This window comes from Bactrocera oleae, chromosome 4 (assembly GCF_042242935.1).
Source record: "Bactrocera oleae isolate idBacOlea1 chromosome 4, idBacOlea1, whole genome shotgun sequence".
In the NCBI taxonomy this organism is placed as follows: Eukaryota; Metazoa; Arthropoda; class Insecta; order Diptera; family Tephritidae; genus Bactrocera; species Bactrocera oleae.
The window spans coordinates 13,758,220-13,780,709 of NC_091538.1; the positions used below are offsets into that span (position 1 = coordinate 13,758,220).

At 32.4% G+C, this 22,490-nt stretch overlaps 1 protein-coding gene and 1 long non-coding RNA gene across 2 annotated transcripts in view; one reads left to right on the plus strand and one right to left on the minus strand.

The window, feature by feature from the left end:
* The window catches only part of Picot (putative inorganic phosphate cotransporter protein picot), a 62,009-nt gene extending 46,350 nt beyond the window's left edge, over positions 1–15,659 (minus strand). The window contains exon 1 of the mRNA XM_036375344.2: positions 15,304–15,659. The gene's annotated coding sequence lies outside the window, so the exon portion shown is untranslated. The remainder of the gene's footprint in view (positions 1–15,303) is intronic.
* On the plus strand, positions 5,066–22,285 carry LOC138857211 (uncharacterized). Its single transcript, XR_011396255.1, has 4 exons — positions 5,066–6,199; positions 6,464–6,592; positions 7,833–7,921; positions 20,594–22,285. It is a non-coding gene; the product is annotated as an uncharacterized lncRNA (long non-coding RNA).
* Positions 22,286–22,490: the final 205 nt, after the last annotated feature.

Genomic DNA, 22,490 nt, shown 5'->3' on the forward strand with positions numbered 1-22,490 from the left:
GTTTCGGCAATTCACAGATACTTATGAATAATTCCAAATAGTTGTCGAGTTGTTTTTATCTAGTTAAAATACAATCGGTGTTTTGATCGGGTGATAATGGCTAACATAATAGATTTATTTAGTGTTGACGGAACACATACATAAATTAATTGTTGACAAATCGAAAGTTTTTTTCTTTTTAGTTGAATTAATAATTTTTTTTTTAATTAGTTAATGATTTGTTGATCAATAACTATTTATTTTTTTTTTGGTTCGCCAATACAAGAAGTCAGTGAGCATATGCGTGATATTCAATCGGTTGGATTTTTCCATTGAACAAAATGTATCTCAATAGAAAAGTTTTATAAAATTATTGAGCTCTTGAGGGAAATCAAAAATCAAAATTGACATCAATTTGTTCTTAATGAGTTATTAATAAAATACTTAATTAAAAAAAAATAAATACGTAATTAACTATTAAATAATTACCTACTTATTGTAGTATTCAATATGCATTATTTACCTAATTAAGAATTAAATAATACACGATTCAACAACCATTCCAATTTCGATTGGATAAACAGAGAAGTAGTAAATTTTTCCTCCAGTAAACATACTTTACAGTATTGAAATTTCAATCAATATGTTATCAATGAATGACTAAATAATTACTTAAATCAATACTAAATCATTATCTAAATAAGTAATAAATATTACCTAATTAGTATACAATACTAATTAATTACCTAATTAAGTATTAAATAATTACCTAATTATTATTCAATACGAATTAATTACCAAATAAAGAATTAAATACTAACCTAATTAGTATTCAATACTCATTATTTACCTAATTCAGTATTAAATAAATACCTATTTATAATTCAATACAATTAATTACCTAGTTAAGTATTAAATCTTACCTAATTATTATTCAATACTAATTAATTACCAAATTAAATATAAGTTAATGCCAACTCCTCAACTCAACTCAACTAGGGTTTAAACCTTCTTATTTATCCAATTGGAAGTAGGTATATTTGGCTTAAAGATATGGGCGCTAATAGTATGAACTAATACTACAAAGTTTTGCCAAGATGCCCGAGTTAAGGAGTAAAAATACGGTGTATCCGATCACAACCGCACGTCGACAATTTCACATGTTTTTCCATAAAACAACTTGATTTTTATCGATCAGGTTGTATGCCAGCTATATTTTATAGTGGTCCGTAGTGTCGGTTCCAACAAATGAGCAGCTTCTTGTGGAGAAAAGGTCATGTGCAAAATTTCTGATCGATATCTCAAAAATTTAAGTACTAATTCGTGCATATTCAAACGGACAGGGCTAAATCGTCTTAGCTCGCCACGCTGGTCATTTATATGTGTGTATATATATACTTTATGGGGTCTTCGACGTTTTCCTTGGTTGTTAAAAACTTATTAATTTGTGAATATTGCGAAAAAGAAAAACAATAACTAAAGCTCTAAATTCACAACTAAGTACCATTAATTTCAGCAAACACTGTAACTGTTGTTCGATTTACCTGAATTTCCGGCTAACCTTGTTAAGCCATAAATGCACCAAAATCGATGTTTAATGAATTTTTTTATCAGCTTGTTACAAGCAGTGCATAAATAAAGCAATAAATAGATGCTTATAAGACAATATATTATATTTGGCCTTGTTTGTATATAAAGGTTGCAAAATAAATTTCGTGTGTTGTGTTGCTTAACGCTTCTGTGCTATTTATTTCTAAAATGCATAATTTCTATATAAATGGAATTTGTCAAGCATTATAACTTAAATAAAATTTCTTTTTAAAACTCGATTATCTTTTGATATCCTGAGCACTTCTGTGTTGAAAAATAATCTCATAAAAGTTCAGCAAGCGTGTTCAGTATATCGTCTAATCGTTTTTGACAATAGTGGTACTTCTTTTTACTAAGAATAGCTTAAATACTTTTTCGACTAAAAGCATTTTGTTCATTCCCTATGTATTGAATAAAATTTAGATATGCCCTCCATTAATTAGCACTAAACTAAGCCATTTGATAAGAACCAAGTCAATAAATAGACTAGTTGGCAAACACTTCACGTACAAACTGCACACGCGCTCACATACAAATGTACTTGATTACAAACCGGAATTGCATATTCATTAATTATATACAAGCATATGTATTGTACGATAAAATTGCAATGTTAGTAGGTCAATGTACATTCTGTAATTGAAAGTAAAAATGTAAACAAACTATTTCCCATACAACACTGAAATAAGCGCGCTAAGTAAAGCATTAAGCACTTAAGCACAGGTATTATTTCGAGTGAGGCGCTTATTGACATATGAATTGCCCAGTATTACTATTGTTATCGGAAAGTACTGCTAATAAGTTTACGATACTTTATCCACTGTTGGCCTTTAATGTGAAATTGATAAGTGTTTAAAATTTTGTTATTTTTTAATGTTTGCGTGACTATATGAAGATGGAGCAAGAGAGATAACTACAGGAGATATCTGAACAGAAATGAGCAACTAAAACTGAGAGTTCTCTGCAGAACGTTGAACTTACTATATTCTATATAATGTCTGACAGTGACGTATGCAAGGGGGCGTAGTGTTTTTTAAGTATTTGAATATAAGAATTTTCTAACGTGTAAATATTTTTATTGTAAGTAACCTACCGATAAAGCCTCAAATGAATTTTGAATATTTCGACGTACATTCTGACTTCAGAAATGAAATTTGAGTCAGAAAAATAGAAGATTTTTTCAAAAAGCTTGTTGAGTTTTGCGCTTTTTCCTCATCGAAATCTTGTTTCAAGAATAATTGTTCAAATCTTTAAAAAATACCATAGATTTTTCTTCTTCAAATTGGCTTTGTAAATGTCAAAATATTATCAAGAAATAACACAGAAAATGAGATTCTGTAGTAATCTGCATTGACTCCCAACGTTGTATCGATATTTCGATATTTTTGACGACTACATCGACGAAAGAAAAAAAATAGTATTAGTTCATATTTACAGCAACATCTGCTGTTACAAAATTTTCGTCAAAAGAACAGTAATTTTTTAAAACCTACACTTTCCGTAATTCTTGATGTGCCCATAATTTTCGACCATATTAATATCTAATTGAATCTCTACATACTTTCAGCATGCAACTGATGGAGCCCAAATATATTAGAAAAATTATTATGAAACATAGAATCAACTATTTCTTTTAAGGTTAGAATTAAGTTCGAAGATATCAGTTTTGATTGAAAGAGGTTTTCCCGAAAAGCATAGAAAATTACCTGAACAGACGACACTTCCTCTAACGAAGGTGAATGAAATCCTACTTAACTTTCAACAATAAAATCTCACTACATAGTTTCAGACAGGAAACACAGTTATAGCGGAATCAAAATAAGTGACTCTAGGTTTAAAGAAGGTTGCCGCAATATACTCGAATATTAGGTACAATATTTCCGTTCTATAACCAGCGATATTTTATTACTGAAAATGTATCGGGATCATTAATGCAAAGAACACAATTTTGTGGTAGTTCCTATAGCTCAAAGCTCTAAGGATATACACATAGTAGAGCAAAGAATATATATGATATATCTATTAGCAGAGCGTAAAAAATTCATTTCATTTTCTGTAGGCTCATCTAATGTAACTCCTTATTCCTGTAAGCGAGTGACAAAAGCATACTCGGTACGAAACGAACTCGATATTTAACTATTGCAACCAAGAAATGAAAAAAATCTAGATATTTTTACAACAATCCTAGTCGTAAGCTCTCAAAACACAAACTGTATATAAGAAAATGAAAATTCTATACGAGTTGAGCAGTCTTTTGCCATTGAGTTACAAAAGAACACACTTAAAGAGCGCCAAAAAACTTAGCCAACTTTCCGCTCTGCTCTTTCAAATACTCTTTGCTTTTCTCTACGCTTCACTGTGTGCATATCCTAAGCCGCGTATGTGTGGTATAGTTGCCAAAGCCGATATATTCATATCACTAGCTCTACTAATAATTTATTGTTACATTTTTATTAAGTAGATTTTTACATGTATCTGTTTTGAAGGCTTAACGGTTGATATATTAAATTGATATCAAATTTATATTAAGTATCTAAAATATAGCAATTAGCAAATGCTAACAAATTATATTTAATGATCAGCCAAAAAAAATAAATTATATAACAATAATATTTGTGCAGAATGTAGACCTTATCTACCCACAGCTCATAAAATCATAAATTTTTATAACGCGCATAAATTTTGCTTCGAAACTCGAGTGCTCGCCGTTATTGCCCAGGAATTATGTTAATACTTGTATAAGTGTATATTGTTCCCATGTAAGTGATTTTGACATAGTGCCATAAAATTTACAGTGGAAAAGTTTTGTGAATTTATAACACAATGAAGCGTAGATCAATTGAGTTGAAGGCAATTTGTGTTAGATAATTTTAGCTTAACCCTTCAATGAGCAATTATACGTTTGAAATAAAGCAACGTCAAAAGTAAAATTGTTATATTTGTACTCCGGCAAGTAGCAGCTAAACTGGATTTAGAACATTTCGAAACAGATGAGTACACAATTTGATTTCGAGGTTTAATATATAAGATATCTTGCAGTTTCTAATTCGTACGATTTTATTCGTAATCATGTATAATTATGAGTAATTAGCTATAATTTTAAGTAATCATTTATAATTTCGAGTAATAAGTTTTGAACGCCAGATATAAATTTGACACAAAATGTTAACGGTATGCTCTCAAAGGAACTTTTTAAAAGAGAAAAAACCGTTGCCAGCAAATTTTAACTGTTGATGCTCAACTGAGCGTTAAAATGTACCCAATATGCGTACATACCGGTTAAAGTAATCAAATCCACAATATTACCAACAACATGTCATTAAGGATTACCAAGTAATCACTCTATTATAGGCACAATATCGGTTATCAAATCTAAGCAATTAAAGTACTAAAGCTTCAATAGTTTGCTATTGCGAATTTCCACTAATTTTTGTTATTATTGTACATTTCAATGCTACTGTTTATGGTGTCGATTGTGTGATTCATAAATCGTTAAATAGTTAATAAACCGTCAGTTTATTTAATTCCGCTAAGCGCTTAAGTAATCACCTCAGCTGGCGACTATTATTCAATACTGCTATCTTAACTTTGTTACTAAGATATGTTATCAGTTGTGCGGAGCAATTATAAAGTTTGCCTTTTTGCGATTGTTTATAGCTTAATCCAGCCAATAGCATTTTTCCATTGATTTTTGCTTGCTGTTTAATAGGTAAGCATTTTTTATTTGTCAGAACCGCCGATATCGGGCAACTATAGCATATAGCTGTTATACAAAACTGAACGATCGAAATCTAGTGCTTGCCGAGAAAACTTTTTCTTTTGACGAGGTATTTTCAAGAAATTTGACGGAGATTATTATCAAAAGCAGCACCACAGCCACCGAAGAAGTTGTTCCGATTGGGCTACTATAACATATAGTTGCCAAACAATTGACCGATCAAACTCAAGTCCTTGTGTGGAAAACTCTTTTATTTGCCATTTATTCTAATTGTCAAGGTAGCTTAATGAAATTTGGCATTTATTAATATCGAATACGCCGTTAATATTCCGTTGAATTTTGCATTTTTCACTAACAAACTCTCATATCTTGTTTGCTAACATATAAACTGAAATTCACTACGATCTCGCTTTCAAACCGATTGCGCTTAGATCATGTCAGCACCACCTTACTGCAGAGATGATTTATGCCACAAAGAGCACAAAGTTCTCCCACTCAACTGCCTAGATGACTAATATAATATATATGTATGTATATTATGTATGTATGTATGTGTGTACCGAGTAATTTACAATCGCTAGAAGCAGATAAAAAAAATGTGAGTATAATAGACTTTTTTCAAATTGAAATTTGCACTAGAACAGGTGAATTGTAAATTACCGCATTACAAACGATAGTTTATGGCGAACTACAATAGTTTGCTTATGTTAATTTCATTAATTTGTTATACATTTTTTAACGTTTTTTACTCTCTCGCATAGAAATTAAATGCATTTCGGGTCGGGCGTGAGTTTACATAGTTGCGGCACGTCCAGTCGAGCGGCACGTTTTTCCACAATTTACGAGTTTATCTACGAGTGCTTTACGAAAATACACTTGAACTTGAAAAGCTGAGAAGCTTGAAAAAAATGTGTAAGAGGCATCGTGGCATTTACTATACATACATATGCACTTATTAAGATAGCTGGCAATTGTAAATATTATATAAGTGACACTTGAATTTAATTGTCATTAATTTAATGAAATGACGAAAGTGTAGCAATGCGGGTACTTACATATATATATTTATATATTGTAACTACAATATTATTAAACGTGAATGTGAAGTAGTTAATTATTGCATTTAATAAATATAAATTTTTAATTTAATTATTTTCAATATTTTTTTGTTTGCAGAATGCTTACCAAGCGATCTTATCGAGCTGTTGCATATATAAAATATAGTAAAGAAATAAAGTGCAAGTAGCAGCGAAACAAGTAAAGAAAAATTAAGTTTGGCTGCAGTTGGACAGTTTATGCTTAAAGGTGGGAAAATATTTTCAGTTTTTGGTAAAACTTAACACTAAAGAAGAAAATACGTTAACTTCGGCTGCACCGCTCGCTGCTATAAAACTCCTCACAGCTGCATTTTTTATAGCATAAAGGGTTTATAAATATTTGTATCTTAATTTTGAACGGTCAATTTGTATGGCGGAAATTTCTTCGGATATTGTATTGTTGCTTTGGATATAAATTCATGTACAATTTTTGTGAAGATGTCGTTTTAAATAAAAAAGTTTTCCATACAAGAAGTTGATTTTGATCGTTCAGTTTGCTTGGCAACTATATCCTATAATGGAGAAAACGACTACGACTTGTGCAAAATTTCAGTTCGATATCTCAAAAACTGAGGGACTAGTTCACGTATATACAAACAGACGGACAGACAGAGAGACATGACCAAGTTCATTTAGCTCGTCACGCTTATCATTTACATATATACATTATAGAGTCTCCGACGTTTCCTTTTATTCCAGATCAATCAGAAGCAAGATAATCGTTATTTTAGATATATTGAGGTTAGAGACATGTATATAATGATTTCATGACATTTTCGAGAAGCATAAAACATTATATTAGGTATATGGCCTAGATCAAGATTTGAACCGATGTGATTATGTTTCGACGCTAGAAGAATAACAATAACACACATACATACTAACTACTAGAAACGGTCTTTAGCTAAACGAATGTGCGAAAATAATAGTATATGAAAGCTGGAGGAAGTGCTGAACCGATTTTATCCATTTTTAGCACCAAATCACATTAGAATCAGCAAAAGCTGGTTCCTCATTTCATTTGAATGTTTTGAAAATAAAGCGATAATCACGTATAAGCGGGCGGTGCCACACCAATAGTTCCATTTTTATACCGACTTGAATGCTATCCTTCCGTACTGTTTTCACGATAATATTTGATGTCGTGTTTCTTTAGAAAGTTATCGCACTTTTTGTCATGCCCTCATTTAAAAAAAATGCTTAACCTCAGATGATCTCGCAAGTTATGCTTTTGTTGTTTTCACACCCAGCAAAGGTTTAGATATTTTATGCGAGCTGTTAGTTAACTAAAACTAGGAGACTGGCGGAACGAACAAACAACTGCAATAATTCCACAAGAATGGCATAACAAATAAAAAGTTAAATATAGTGAATTAATGACTCCACTTTAAAGAGCTGCTTGCATTAACGCTTGTAATGAATTTAACGAGTTCGCTTTGTTGTTGCAGAATTTAAAAACGTAGTGAGTCAGAACGTAAACAAAGCGAGCAGAGCAATGACGAATCGAAGACTGCTATTGGTACATAAGTCTCATAAGGTAAATAAAATAATCATCTTACGGCTTTATATTCTAAATATTATACTTCACATGATTAATATTAGATAATTATTTACTTTGCTGCATCAAATAATTAGCTATTTTTAGAAATTTAGTTTTAATTTGTACAAGAAGCATAAATCTTTTCTAACTGACTCATACCGGCATGAAAAACAGCTGTGTTTTGAAAGATGTGTGTGTCTGTTTGTTTAGCTAGCCATTTGAGCCAGTTCAACAGTGTCTAATGGGCGCAACAAACGCGATCTGGTCACGCATGCCATTACGCTGATTATTAGCCACAACAAAAACAACACTTTTCAGTCTCCACTCACCACACGCCACTACTTTTCACTGTAACGAATGCGTGAATGTGTTGTTTGTGAAAAACAACAATTATAAACAATATCACAGTGTCATTGTTGAAATTAGATCTAAATATGAATCTGTAAATACGAGTAAACTCATATCAAATTCGCGCTTATTGCAAATGAATTGGTGAAAAATATTTACAAAATGAATTGTCGCCGTTATTACAATTGTTGCGCTCGCCAATTACAACCAAACAATTTACTGTGTAGAAGTGGCATAGTGCAACAACTAAATGGTGATAAACTTTTTCTGATTACTTTCTGGCATGAAGTGAGAAATTTTTTTAGTTTGTAAGTATGTAATTCCATTACAGATGCGCTTACATGCATTTCATGTAATTTGCATTAGAGAGATTATGTATGTTTGCATATATGTATGGGTGTTTTAGCCAGTTAGCTGCTTTGGCTTTTACTGCATTTGAGCCAGCGTGCCAATAAATTGTTTATTATTCACACAATTTGTGGTGAGAATTTCATTGCACGAGTGCAAATCGTTATGCAAACAATAATAAAACGTGTGGTTATTATGACAACTATTGTGTTGTATTGTATTAGATAAGCATGTAATTATTACATACAAACTTTGTTAAGTTGTCTGTCATTTCGTTATTCACAACAAAATTAGAATGTTAATTGCGCAGAAATTTTGAAAAATTATTTGAAATTAAAAAAAAAATAAAAAATTATTGAAAATTACAATAAAAATACAAAATATTATAAATAATAATTAAAGTGTCTAAGCAATATTTATTTAAAAACTTTTAATATTATTTTAACCACATTATATATAAATATGTATGCATATTTCAAAGCAAAAAAAAATTTACACAAAAAAATTAATACAAAATAATTTAATAAAGTACTTTCACTCCTTATGTTAGTAACCAACTTTACCGACGTCTTTTAGCAACCGGTTTAGTCACGATCTGAGTATTATTATTATTTTGTTTATTTTATTAAAAAAAAGAATTTTTAGAAAATTTGTTTCTTCAAATATTAATAGTCAGTGACAATTCAAAGAAAGTTAAAAGACGACGATTTGAGAGCTTAAAATGAAATATTGATTTTTTTTAAAGCTATTCACACAAATACACAGCGGGTACCCGGTTACTAACATAAGGGTTAATAAACAATATTTCTTTATTTATTTTAGAAATTGAAATTGGTGAAATATTGTGCAAAAATTCAAAAAAGGGTACTACAAAAATTTGAAATAATTAAATTTTGCTACGAATTATGAATAAAAAAAATATATTAATCTATAAAAAACAAATATATATATATAAAAACAGAAATAAGCAAATTTCAATTTTTTTAATCATTGTTTCAAAAAATATTTTACATAAAGTTAAAAAAATGTATTTCGTAAAAATTTTGATAATATTGCGAAAATTTTAAAAATATAAAAAAAGTTAATATCTTCATGAAATATAAATGTTTTCGTAAAAAATATATAATAATGAAAAAAAAAAACATTATGAATAAGTAAGGAAGAGTTAATTTCAGGTGCAACCGAAATTTTTACCCTCACAACTCTCCAAATTTCGCTAATATATCACACAGTTTAACAGATATTTTCAGTAAAAATTTAACTATACGCACTGGGTTCCCCACATTCGCTATCGGGGGGCTTGAAGAGCTATATTTCGATTTTAACAGTTTTTAGACACAGGGTGCACACAAGCATAGCTTATGGCATTACATGGGTTTCACGGCTTAAAAAAAAAGCTTTTTTATTGTCTTTCTTAATTCTATAACATCTCTAGCATATTGTCCTTAATTCTCCTTCTTAAAAAATTGCGTGCTCGAGCTCAACTATATAGTCACTCAAAACTATAAACGCGTTGTTTTCAAAACTGCGTTTTCAAAGTCGATTGCCAAGATTTATCGCGAACTACTCAACCGAGCTTAATAAAAAATTACATCTTTGATTTGGAGTTTTTTCGTTCAATTACAACTACACAAAAAAACAAAAACCTCGAGAAATGTTCACCAAAATTTTCACTTTTTTGGGTTTTCCTTATTCCAGTACATAGTTTAAGGTCATCACTAAAGCACGTATTTTTTTATTTTTACTTTTGATGATCCTGTAAGAAGTTCTGCTGTTAACGCTGATACGCCTGTTTTCCGAGGGACTGCCGGAAATGACGTCGTAATGGCTGAGTTTTGAATATTTTGCTTTCAAAATTTCACAAAAATTCGTTTTTAACACAACCGTTATATAGATGGTGGGCGGGGTTATAATCTGATTTTATCGATTTTCACACTGTTAGAGGGAAAAGATTTGTGTTGAGCAAATTTGGTTGATTTGGCTTTAGTGGTTTCAAAGATACATACATATGTATGTGTATTAAACCTAAAGAGGGGTGTGTAATGGAAACCGAACTCTCCGAAGAAGGTGAATATCTATAAGCTTTGTTTAGCAATTTTTTTCTTATGTTAATCGAAATGATTGAAAGCCCCCATATTTCGGAACAAAATTATTATTTTCCGTAAAAATTCTGCGAAAACAAAGTTCGTTAAACATCAAAATGTTTTTTTCACTACCTTTTACGCTAATTTTATTAGGCAACACCCTGTACTCAGTGCGCAATGCTTGGCTTATCACCTGTTCATGATGTCTACATTTAAAATAATCTCCGTCACATTTTTAATAATCGCAGCTGATAAAACTCTTAGTAGCAATTAAAATATAATTAAGATATTGACAGGCAAACTTTTCAAGCAGTACGGAGCTATCTGGCTCGCAGACGAATACATGCTTACATACATGGTAATGTAAATTCGTAAATATCTTGTTGACATTGACAAGCAAATATTTATATACATAATTAACTGGTTCACTTTTTCTTAAGCAGTATTGTTTACGCGATTTTTGGACTTAATTTTTATTATATTTTGCACTTCTTCTTACGGAAAAAACCCGTGAGCAGCATGTGAGTTGCAACAGAGCAACGAAATAAGTAACTGATGATATTGAAGTGCACTTTCACTTTAATAAAAGTGATATTTGTTTTCATGACGTCATGAAATGTCAACATAATTACTTTCAATAATATTTGTGTGTGTAACTTCACCCCAATTGAAATTTCACCTCAAATTATTAATGGATTTGCGCCTGCAAAAGTCGAACATTGACAGCTATAATTCAATTCTAAGCATATAGGTATGTACATATCTAAATAAATGCTCAATTATACCCAATTGACTTGTCAGCATAAACAACAAATCACCAGCTATATACTACATTGACTTTTGTATTAGGTGCTAATTAAGATACAATTTGGTACAATATTTCATACATAATTAGACATATTCGTGTATCTACATAATTTTTTATTCACACTTTTTGCTTTAATATATATGTAAATACTAGGTATGCAGCTATCAAATATAATCTAGCAAGCTGATCCAATATCAGCTATAATTCAAGCATTCATACATATTCATAATTACAGTTTGAACATGTACAATTAATTATTTACACATGCCTGTACATAGTTATTAGATGTTTACCTATAGGCATATTGATTAGATAAAATGCCAAGCTAGTTAATATTGAATTTGACATTGTAAAGAGCAAATTTTTAATAACAAGCATTGATAAAGCACCGAAAATACGTGGGGCTGCTGGAAATGATGGACGTTTTTATTGATTTCCTGCACGGTCGTTTTTCCAAAATGAAAAAATTTTAAGCAAGCAATGCACGACAATCTGTAAAATTGTTTTAAAAGTGCAGAAAGGAGCTCGTTGGGTTCGACAAGTTTTAGTTATCATGCCCTATTATAAAAGCTAAATCACGGACTAAACGAACTCTGCAAATTAAGGATTTAGGAGTTTTTTATCACTTTTTATTTACAACAAACTTCATGCCTGAAACTGTACATAAAATATATATAATATTATACGATAATCAGAAATCAAACTTAACACTCTGATGACCTTGAGTTCTTCATTTGGGCAAATAGATGGCAAGTTCGTAAAAATATTTGAACTGAAACCGGTTACCCGGTAATTTGTATGTTGATATTACTACAAATCAATTATAAGCTTAACTCTGTAAACACTTGAGGTACATAAGTACTCTACAAAGTGATCTAACTTTGACTTAAAATAAGAAGTCATCAGAATACACCAAAGCGCAAGAAATGCCTACACCAACGAACTTCTCAAGGTGAGGAATGTTTGTGGCATTGCTTGTTTCGCCTCCATACGCGGCAATTCACATATTTCACCTTGCAAGGGTAACATGAGAACCTGCGAATGTCAGTCGTGCGGTTACAGAGTTTCATCATTGATTTAACTCAAACATGGTGGTATTTGGAAATATGAAATATTTTTATGACGGTCTTAAACTAACGAACACTTTTGCAGTTGCAATGGCAGCAGGTTCTTTGTACCCGAGTAACTAATTCTGCTCTGCTAAACTTAAACGAAAAATCGAGGTTTTATATATTCTTACAGAGAACTCTCAACTGTGCTTATCGTGCCAATAACTGACTATATTATCGAATAGTAAAATGTTTCAAAGTGGTTAGTATTTTACTTAAACACCGAGCGGATCACCCTTAAATAGCCGTATGAGCAACTTAGCAAAGTGTGTATGTTTTCAGTCAACTTAGCCACCGTGGACGTCGTTTACCCATTTTATGTTTTATAAAACTAAAAAAAAACACAAATGCAGCTCCTTAGTATCATTTGTAGCATCAATTTAAATGATTATGACATCGGAAATTTAATAGAAATTATTACGTCCATTTAAGGTAGACACAAACTCGTATAACTTTCAATAGTTTTGTTGACACTTTCCTAGCAAAGACATTCTATCTTAGTCAATTTAGCCAAAGGAAACAAAACAAATCAGCTAAGTAAATAAGCAATAAACAGACAACAATGAATTTTTTGCAGCTACTATCAATAGAAATCGCAAAAATTGGTTTGGGTGACGTCTGAAAGATGGAGGGTGAGCGTATTTTGAAAACCGGCTGTCAATGTGCAGTTTGAGTGTTCGTAGCCCATTTCTTGCATATTGAGAATAGTAAATTTATATGTTTTGGTAGACCAAATGCTTTTAATTAGATATACATTTTTTCTTATAATCGGACTTTTATACACAAACTTTACTTAAATATTTTGTACGGCGCAAATAATTAAAATAGAAACTCGGCCTAAGTCTAACATAGTTGGGTATATGACTGTTAATTTGCTGCACATCACAACTGCGCAAACATGATTAGTATCTAAACACTTATCTATAAATATATATAGACAAAAAGAACAAAAACATATTTGCCTACTTTGCTACATACCGAATATGGATTCAGAAATAGTATGAATAACCACCCAGTAAGTGGTAACGCCTGAAATTCCATCTGAAATTAATGGTTTAACGGTGAATAATATCGAAGTATACGAAGAGTTGTATTAAGAACGATTACTTGAAAGTTTCAAATGTTTTTATAATATATAAGCTGTTGTTGCTTCGCCCGAGCTTAGGAGATTGTTCAAACGAACAAACAGTTGTCATAAATCAAACCGAGTGGCATAAGCGAATCGATATAGAGTAGCAAGCGCTTATACCACTCAGAGAGCACCATATCATACGTTCAACTAAGTACTAAATACATACGTATAGGGAAAATATGTATGTATATACCACTTCAATGAGCTACCCATCTACTCTCTTGTGTTGAGCGCAACTGTATAACTTTGTTGCTGCTTCACGTGTAAATTACATGACAAGAGATCAGAACTGAAACTTAGCGAGTAGAAAAATGGTGAATCGAAATAACTGTTCAGCAATTAACAAATTGCTGTGGGATTTTTCGTATTTTATACGATTATATATTGCATATACCATATAATAGTTAAACATAGTTTAGTAAGCTTTGATCATATATCATAGAAATATGACTGCCATGCAATATAAAATTCCTTTTGATTGTAGGACATAACCGTGCTTTGCAGATTATTTGTATGATTTGAGAGTACCATAACTCAAAATTCATTACAAAATCATCTGCTTTGGGGCGAGATATTTAATGGAAAAACAAACGGAACGACAGTGATTTTTTTATCAACAAATATCTAGTAACTTTTACCAAACTTCTTAACCTTGAATATCAGTATTTAGGGTTAGCTATTAGTAAAAGCTGACTTTGAGGAGTAAATGTACTCATTACAGAGCTGGAAGCTTCTCTGTTACGACTTGCTGTGACGTGCTTAGTAATGTATGATACAGTTCGAGAGCAAGCCAAACCCTTTTCTCCAATATGCAATAAAAAATTGAGTCTACCTAATTCGTGGAAAGCACAATAAGGAACAAAATTATTAAATATTTTTAACGAGAATAATGATATGAGAAAATTGAGGAATAATGCGTAAGCAAGCAAAACTAAATAAAAATCAAACCAAAATAAAAGATTAAAAACAGAAACAACAAAATTGAAAGAGAGCTTAAGACTAAGCGTAAGCAAAGAATTTGAAAAGTTTCAAGTAAGAAAAGCAAGCAAAATGAGAATATTGAGGTAGAATGAGTAAGCAAGCAGAACAAACTAAAATAAATTGATTGAATGAAATTGCAAGAACAAAAGGTGTCTTAAGACTGAGCGTCTGGCGTCAATTGACGTAGAAGACCGAAAGGTAAGCAAACTTTCAATGATGAAACAGTTTGAATAAATAATTTGCTGAGGTGGTTCACAAAATTTTTTGCACATGTTCCCTTGCAAAAATACCAACGAAAAGAGGAAAAAAATTAACTTCGGTATAATTAAACCGGAAAGGTCTTGACATGTTCGTTTCTAGAAGTATTATCTAGAGAAGATTTATAAAATCGCCGTAGACTCGATAAGGACTATATCAAGCAGTCTTTTGATTTAGGAAAGCAAGCTTTAACTCAACTGCTATTCTGAGCTTAAATCAAAGATCCACGTTTCAAGTAAGAACAATATAGAAACCAGAAGAACACTTTTTTGTAACTCTAACTGCTTAAAAAGAAATTAATTAACACTTACATTTGACCACGGGTGCTTTACGATTACTTTTTTTTTTTTTTGAACGCACTTGGTCTGCTTGAACCAGTTCGCGACTATTTACGAAATCTTCGAAATATTACTGAGCACGTCAAGTAGCTTTATAACAGTGCACACTCTGCAGGACGACACTTTAAATTGCTTTGTAAATGCAATAAACGAAGAAAGCAAATACGAAAATGAAAAACAAAACAAAGCAAACGAAATCACAACCAAAATTCCGGTATTCTAACAACGAAGCACTTCGCTGACTTGTATGCGCACGAGCCAAAAACGATTCCTTTGGAAAGAAAAAACGGCACTCAACACGACACGTTTCGCACGAGACTTCTGCTACAGTCGACAGCTGACGAGGCAGTGAAATAACTTGGCTAATTGATCGTTTATGTATAATATGTTCAGGCCTAACCGGCGACTAAGACCGGCAGACAACTGAGTTGTTGATGATGACAAGCGCACGAGCAATAAGCAACAAAGTATTACTACAGCAACAACAATAGCAACAAACACAGACACAGTGCAGAAAAAAAAATTTGCTCAATAAAGCAGCGCACACCGGCGCCGACAGCGACGCTGGCGAAATTTCGTTGCTGCAGTTGCCAACGCGCGCGGTTGCGGTAAACGTTTTGTTGTAGTTGTGGTTGCCGTAATTAAAAGAGCGCCGAAAAGGAGGGCGCAAAAATAAAAGCACAAAAAAATCAAAACGAGAAAAATAGAATAAACGAGAAAGCCATAAATAAAGAAACACGAAAAACGTTAACTTCGGCTGCACCGAAACTATAATACCCTTCACAGTTGTCTGCCTATGTCACATTTCGCAATGATATCACTTCAAATAAAAAAGTTTTTCATACAAAAACAAGATTTTGATCGATCAGTATCGGTATGGTATGAGAACTATATTGTATAGTGTTATTTCAGATTGATAGCTCAAAAACTGAGTGACTCGTGTATATACAGATGGACAGGGTCAAATCGACTCAGCTCGTCATGCTGATCACTCATATATATAGTTTGTAGGGTCTCTGAAATTTCCTTCTGAGTTTTATGAACAACGTGGCAACTTAATCAACCCTTTGCGGGTAGTGCAACAAAAATAGCAACAATGTCAGTACGAATTTGGTTGAGTGAGTAATATTTGGCAAACGAATCATGCATATATACATACGTACATACAAATTGTATCAACGCAAACGCTGCCACTGACGTTGTCGCACGATGACAAGTGAGAAGTGGCAGCGCGCATCTAACTAACCGTATTGTATACATAAGCAGAGCATGTTAAAATTCTCTGACATAACCTATGCCCATTATTTGCCGAGGTTTTTTGACAAAAACAGCCGAGCAGCTGTCAGTGCTTCGGCATCCCTAAAGCACGCGTATGAAGTTTTTGTTCGTTGCTCTACACCTTTGACTCAGCGCATTTCCAGACAACGGTTGATTCCAGCGGTGACACGAGCCCTGATTTGGTCACACACATACGAGTACATATGTACATACATAAAATTGTATGTTTTGTTGCTATTGTTATTATTTTTATTTGTTAGCCGGCGTAGTTTTTGTGACCGCAAACGATTGGCTGTTGGGTGCATGACACCACACCTGTGAAATTTTTAATAACTTGTGGTGTATAAATATAACTGTGTTGGGAGGCTCAAGGTTGTCGAAACTATTAACTTATGGAGATAATTTGTCATGTTGACCACTTGGTTAAGCACACTCCTGAGGTAGGAGTGTTGATATGGAATAAAAGCGGCAGCTCTCTTTGTTAGTAACTTTTATTAATTTTTACTTTTTGGAAAATAAAAGTCAGCTGAATAAGTGCAGGTAGAATGCAGCTTTCGTCCACTTAGGAGTTTTCATTTATGACAAAAACCGATATGTCCAGTGAGTAGACTTTCGCAACCACATTTAGTGTATAATATTATCCGGTTATTCTTATGCTACTTTGTGGAAATCGAACTACAACCACACCTACTTTCCATATAACACAAGTTTTAATTCCATCTGATTCTTTCACCTTACAGTATACAAATCAAACACAATTGAAGTCAACTCGATAAAAAGAATCTAATCATAGCTTGTTATGAGCTCACCGAATATTTAGACTTTAGTGCCTCTAACTTATTTTTGACCAAATATATGAGAAAATGTCTAAAATATTTTATTGAAATTCAGTTAGATTATTTGCGAAATATCTCAATGAATATCAGAAAGCATTTCTATAATATGTCGTAATGCCAAAAAATAGCTAGAATCGGGTTAAAATCAGCCTTGGACCCCACATGCCGAATGTAACTACTTTTAGTTGAATCCAGACAATGTATGAATTCCAACCACGAATTAAACTTGCTCCCATATACTACATATATAATAAGTTATGTTATTCTAGCAGACTTTATGTCGAATATGTCGGTAAGTGTGTCAGTAATCGTACTTGGATTTTGTCAACCAAACTTTTAAACCACAGTTGCCTCGATTTACAGTAATTTAATGCCATTTTAGAGGCGTGACAATGGCACAATTTCGTTCACTGAAACACATTTTTTTTTGCTTAGCCTGAGGGTAAAATTTGTAGTTTATAAAAAAAGAAAATTTTTGGAAAAAACATTTATTTAACATTTTGACTTAAAATTTATTTAAAACTTTGTTTAAAACTCCAATAATGACCACAAAATACTTTTTTTAAGTTGATAACTTTTAATTGACCAAATAGAGGACGCTCCACAGCTTCTAGAACACTTATCAAACATTTTTTTGTCCAAAAAAATTTTTAACTCAAAATTTACTTTAAAAGTGAGTAAGTAAATGTTAAAAAAAAAATTTTTATACAAAAATTTTATTTTTTTATAATCTACAAATTTTACCCTCAGGCTAAGCAAAAAAAAATTTTTTTTTCGCTCCACTCTAATATACAATATATGCCCATACATATACATCTCAAGCTAATACTTATAACTCCAGAAATTGGGTAGTTCTTAATATGGAGTCGTATCACCCATAGCAGTGTCCCAGAAGTTCTTGAACTCTCAACAAAATGTATAATCACGGTTGAAGTACGCATAATTGGGGGAATTCAAACCATACCCCAAACACGGTGTGTTTGTTTATTGAAGCAAATTTCGAAAATGCTGTGAAATGTATTGCCGCAGTTAAAACTGACTTCGTAGAATACACCATTACCTCCAGCGCAAATATGCTATGGAGATACCTGCTTCTAGAGTTAAACCCAGTAAGGAAGGCATACGTTTTGGTACAACCGAACGTTTTAGACTCCCTTATCATACATAATGTATACCATAAAGGCCACCGGAAGTTTGAAAATTATTATATTAGGTTTGTGGGAGCCAAAGAAAGTACTCACCCAATTCTATCTATTGTATATTAGACACAAGGGCACACTGTTAATTCAAAGGCGCGCACTTTGAATTACATTTTCACCAGCAGTTCACATTATTTTCATATACAGGTTGATTGAAAGTTGAGTAGTGCTTAGACATGCAAAATTACAAGTCATTCTGTCAATGACTTGACATATGTCAAAGTATTTTTTTAATAAGGAAAAAATTGAATATCGTGCAGTGATTAAATTCTTTGTTTTGAAAGGTTTAAAAGCAAAGAAAATTTATGAATAATTGTTAGATTGGTATAAGAAGTCCTCACGTTCAAAACGCACTGTTGAATTTTGGGTTAGTGAAGATCCATGCGTGAAACTGCGAATGCCATAGGCTTCTCAGACGAAAGAGTACTTCATATTTTACGTGGTGAATTACATATGAAAAAGTTGTTTGGAAAGTTAGTGCCGCACACGTTAACAATACAACAAAAACTATATAGAAAACAAATTTCTCAGCATAATTTGGAGCGTTTTAAGCAGAATAAAACCGATTACTTGCGTAGTTTTATAACTATCGATGACAATTGGTTCTACCACCCTGATCCTAAATTGAAACAAGAACATTTACAGTGGACTGAAACTGGTTGTTCAGCTTCAAAGCAGATAAAGTCACAACGATTAGCAAAGAAGGTTATGGCATCAGCTTTTTGGTATGCAAAAGGAATTTTGTTGATTAATTATCTACAGAAAGATAAAACAATCCACTCTGAATATTATTGCAGCCTTTTGGATCAGCTGCATGAAAAAATTCGTGAGAAAAGACCTGGTTTGCAGCACAAAAAATACTTTTTCATCAAGACAATGCAGCTGCTCACAAAGGTGTTTTAACAATGGCGAAATTCAACGAATTGAAGCACGAATTGCTTGAGCATACACCGTATTCACCATATTTGGCTCCCAGCGACTACTACCTCTTCAGCAACAAGAAACAATTCCTTCGTGGAAAGCGTTTTCCGTCGAATGAGGAAGCTATTACAACCATAATAGGGATGTCATAAAATTATTGGAGGAATAAGTGTATTGAAGTTAAGGAAAACTACCTATAAATTCCTCTTTACCACTAAAGCACTTTTTTACTCTTCAACAATTAAGTATGACAGCGTGTGAAACGTTTACCGTAAACACTACTGAACACCAGAAAAACTCGCAGAAACTGCCACAAGTTAAACATTTTATGGTTTATCAAATTTTCAATGACCCACAGATATATGAATTATATTAGAATTAACTGCAGTTTCCTTTATCGGCAATTATATAATATATCGATTACACCGGTCAACAAACAATTTTTTTTTTTTTGGTTTCTGTTTTCATGCTCAAATTCTGATGCTAAACATTGAAAAACACTGGAATTTTTATTTATAGTTCCTAAAGTTTGCTTTTGCCTGACACGAATGGGCGTGATTTGCTCATACGAACCTAAATTTTTTATAAAAGCAAAAATTTTTCTTCTTTTTGGTGTAGGAGAAACTGAAAATTAACATGCAGAAGTCAGACCCAAAAATCGTGTTGACCGATGTAGTATGTATATAAAATATATAGATAAGCGTTGGTAAACAAATTTTTAACTCGTGTTGCAATGCCAAAGCCCGTCTTTGTTGCACTCTCGGTATTATTGTTCATATATGTATATGTAAAGTAAGTGTTGACATATTTAATGTTTGATGACAATCTGTCAAACTTGCAAATACATAAATATGGAACGCACGTTCCAACATTGTAATCGTTTTCTACACAAAAAGCTACAAAGCGAAACTAAACATTTTCGAGTTTTTACGGACTAGCTTGTTTTTTATAGTTCTAGTAGGTCTAACCACTAATTAATATTCAGTAATACTAATTAATTCACAATTGTATATCTTATATTAAATATAGTCTCAATAACTGCGTAATGGGAATGGGTAGGAGCTCGGTTGGTTTCCTGTAATGCACTACTACTGGAACGTTGGTTTCTTATGGTATCAGACTAGCTCAGCAAGCATTGCTCAACTACCAGCAGCTGTGCAGACGCAAGGTCCTTCTAGTCCAGGGAAAATCGGAAGATATCTACGGAGCGCTTCACTCTCAACGATATTGAACATCTTACCGGACGCCAGCTGCATTCGCTTTTGGATGATGAAGATGAGTTGGAATCATACCAACATTGCTTCTACGAATGTTTCGCTTTTACCAGACCAAGGCAAAAACCTCTCGGATCTCACGCTCATCATAGATATCCAGGTGAAATAGCGAAAATGGAATAAAACACCTAAGCAGATTTGTGTTAGGTTCAGAGCGTTTTACCGATAGCTAGCAACTACAGGAGTTTTTCGTCTGGCAAAAGACTGAACTTATCAGTCTAAAAGTGACTCCCCGGACTTGCTGGAGTGATCAGCCATTTAAGCTAACCAAACCTATAAATTATATGTAGGTAGGAATCTAGGTATAAACTATTTAAGAAAAGCACACGAATTTAATACTTCCTTACTTGATTTACTGGTTATGCAATAACAGAATTTTTCTTACAGAATTTAATAAACTATATGTGAAAACTTGATATTAATTTTACGCCATATTATAACACTAATTAGAGACACATAGGTACATTGCAAAACAGAAACAGAAGTTTTATGAAATTTTGGCTATAATATGTGACAATTGATAAAACATGTCGGCATAATTTCACTCCGGAGTCCAAACAATAGTCACACGCGTGAATTAGAGAACTGGCAAAGTCTATATTGTTGAATGCAAACAGAAAAATGTTCAACTATTTACAGTTTGCATGACGTCCTTGTTGAATAGCTAATTGTTTTAGCATTTTTTTCAACTAGGAATAGTTAAGGTATACATTGTATTTTATTTGCACGATGCTGGGAACTGAATATACTCTTTTAATTTTATTGAGATTATTAATCAAAGAGACGCAACTTTATATATTAACTGTATGAGCAAAAAGTCAAGCAGAAGGTCGAAGTCATAATACAAGTATATTATATAGTTAAGTGTATTTGCATCGGTCGGTCTCTCGGGATCATAGATTCTATTTCCGTTTGAAGATGGCTTAAAATAGTGCATCATAAAGGGCACAAATGTCGCGATATAAACTTAATCTGCAATTTATATCACGTGAGATTGATACGTTAAACAAATCGTCGAGCAAATAAACATAAAAATAACACGCTTTAAGTGAGCGTCAAAACGTGAACCAGAATCCCGCTAACAGTAACTATATGACTTTTTCACCTATTCATTTGATTAGTAATTTTGCTACAGTTATTCAAATACTCGTACACTTCTTTATGCATTAGGGTGCGCTTTGCTAACGGAAATTTAAATGGTTGGATATTGCAAAAATATAAGTGGTGCCCAAAGATAGTTTAAAGTTTTACCTAAATGTGGTGGTGAATATTATTAAATTTTGAATGATTGCTTAGCAAGTCGAGTGCGTACTATGAGTTTTCCTAATACTCGATCCAGGATCCACTTTAGAAATTGTTGATCCAGCAGAGGAAATATGCGCAAATACCTTGCCGCAAAGGACTAACAAAACGCCATAATTAGTTCCGATAGAAAAGAAAACAAAAAACACGGAAAGACAACGGAATGATTTTTGCATAGAACTATATAATCAATATAAAATTTAATAAAGTGATTTTTAGAAAATTTTAGACTATCGAAACTGTATGAAGCACAGCGTCATGAAAGAAGCCCCAAAGGAACCGCCCAACTCTATGACAATTAATCAATAATAACTGTGGTAAGCTTTTGGTACACCCTAATATTCGCACGT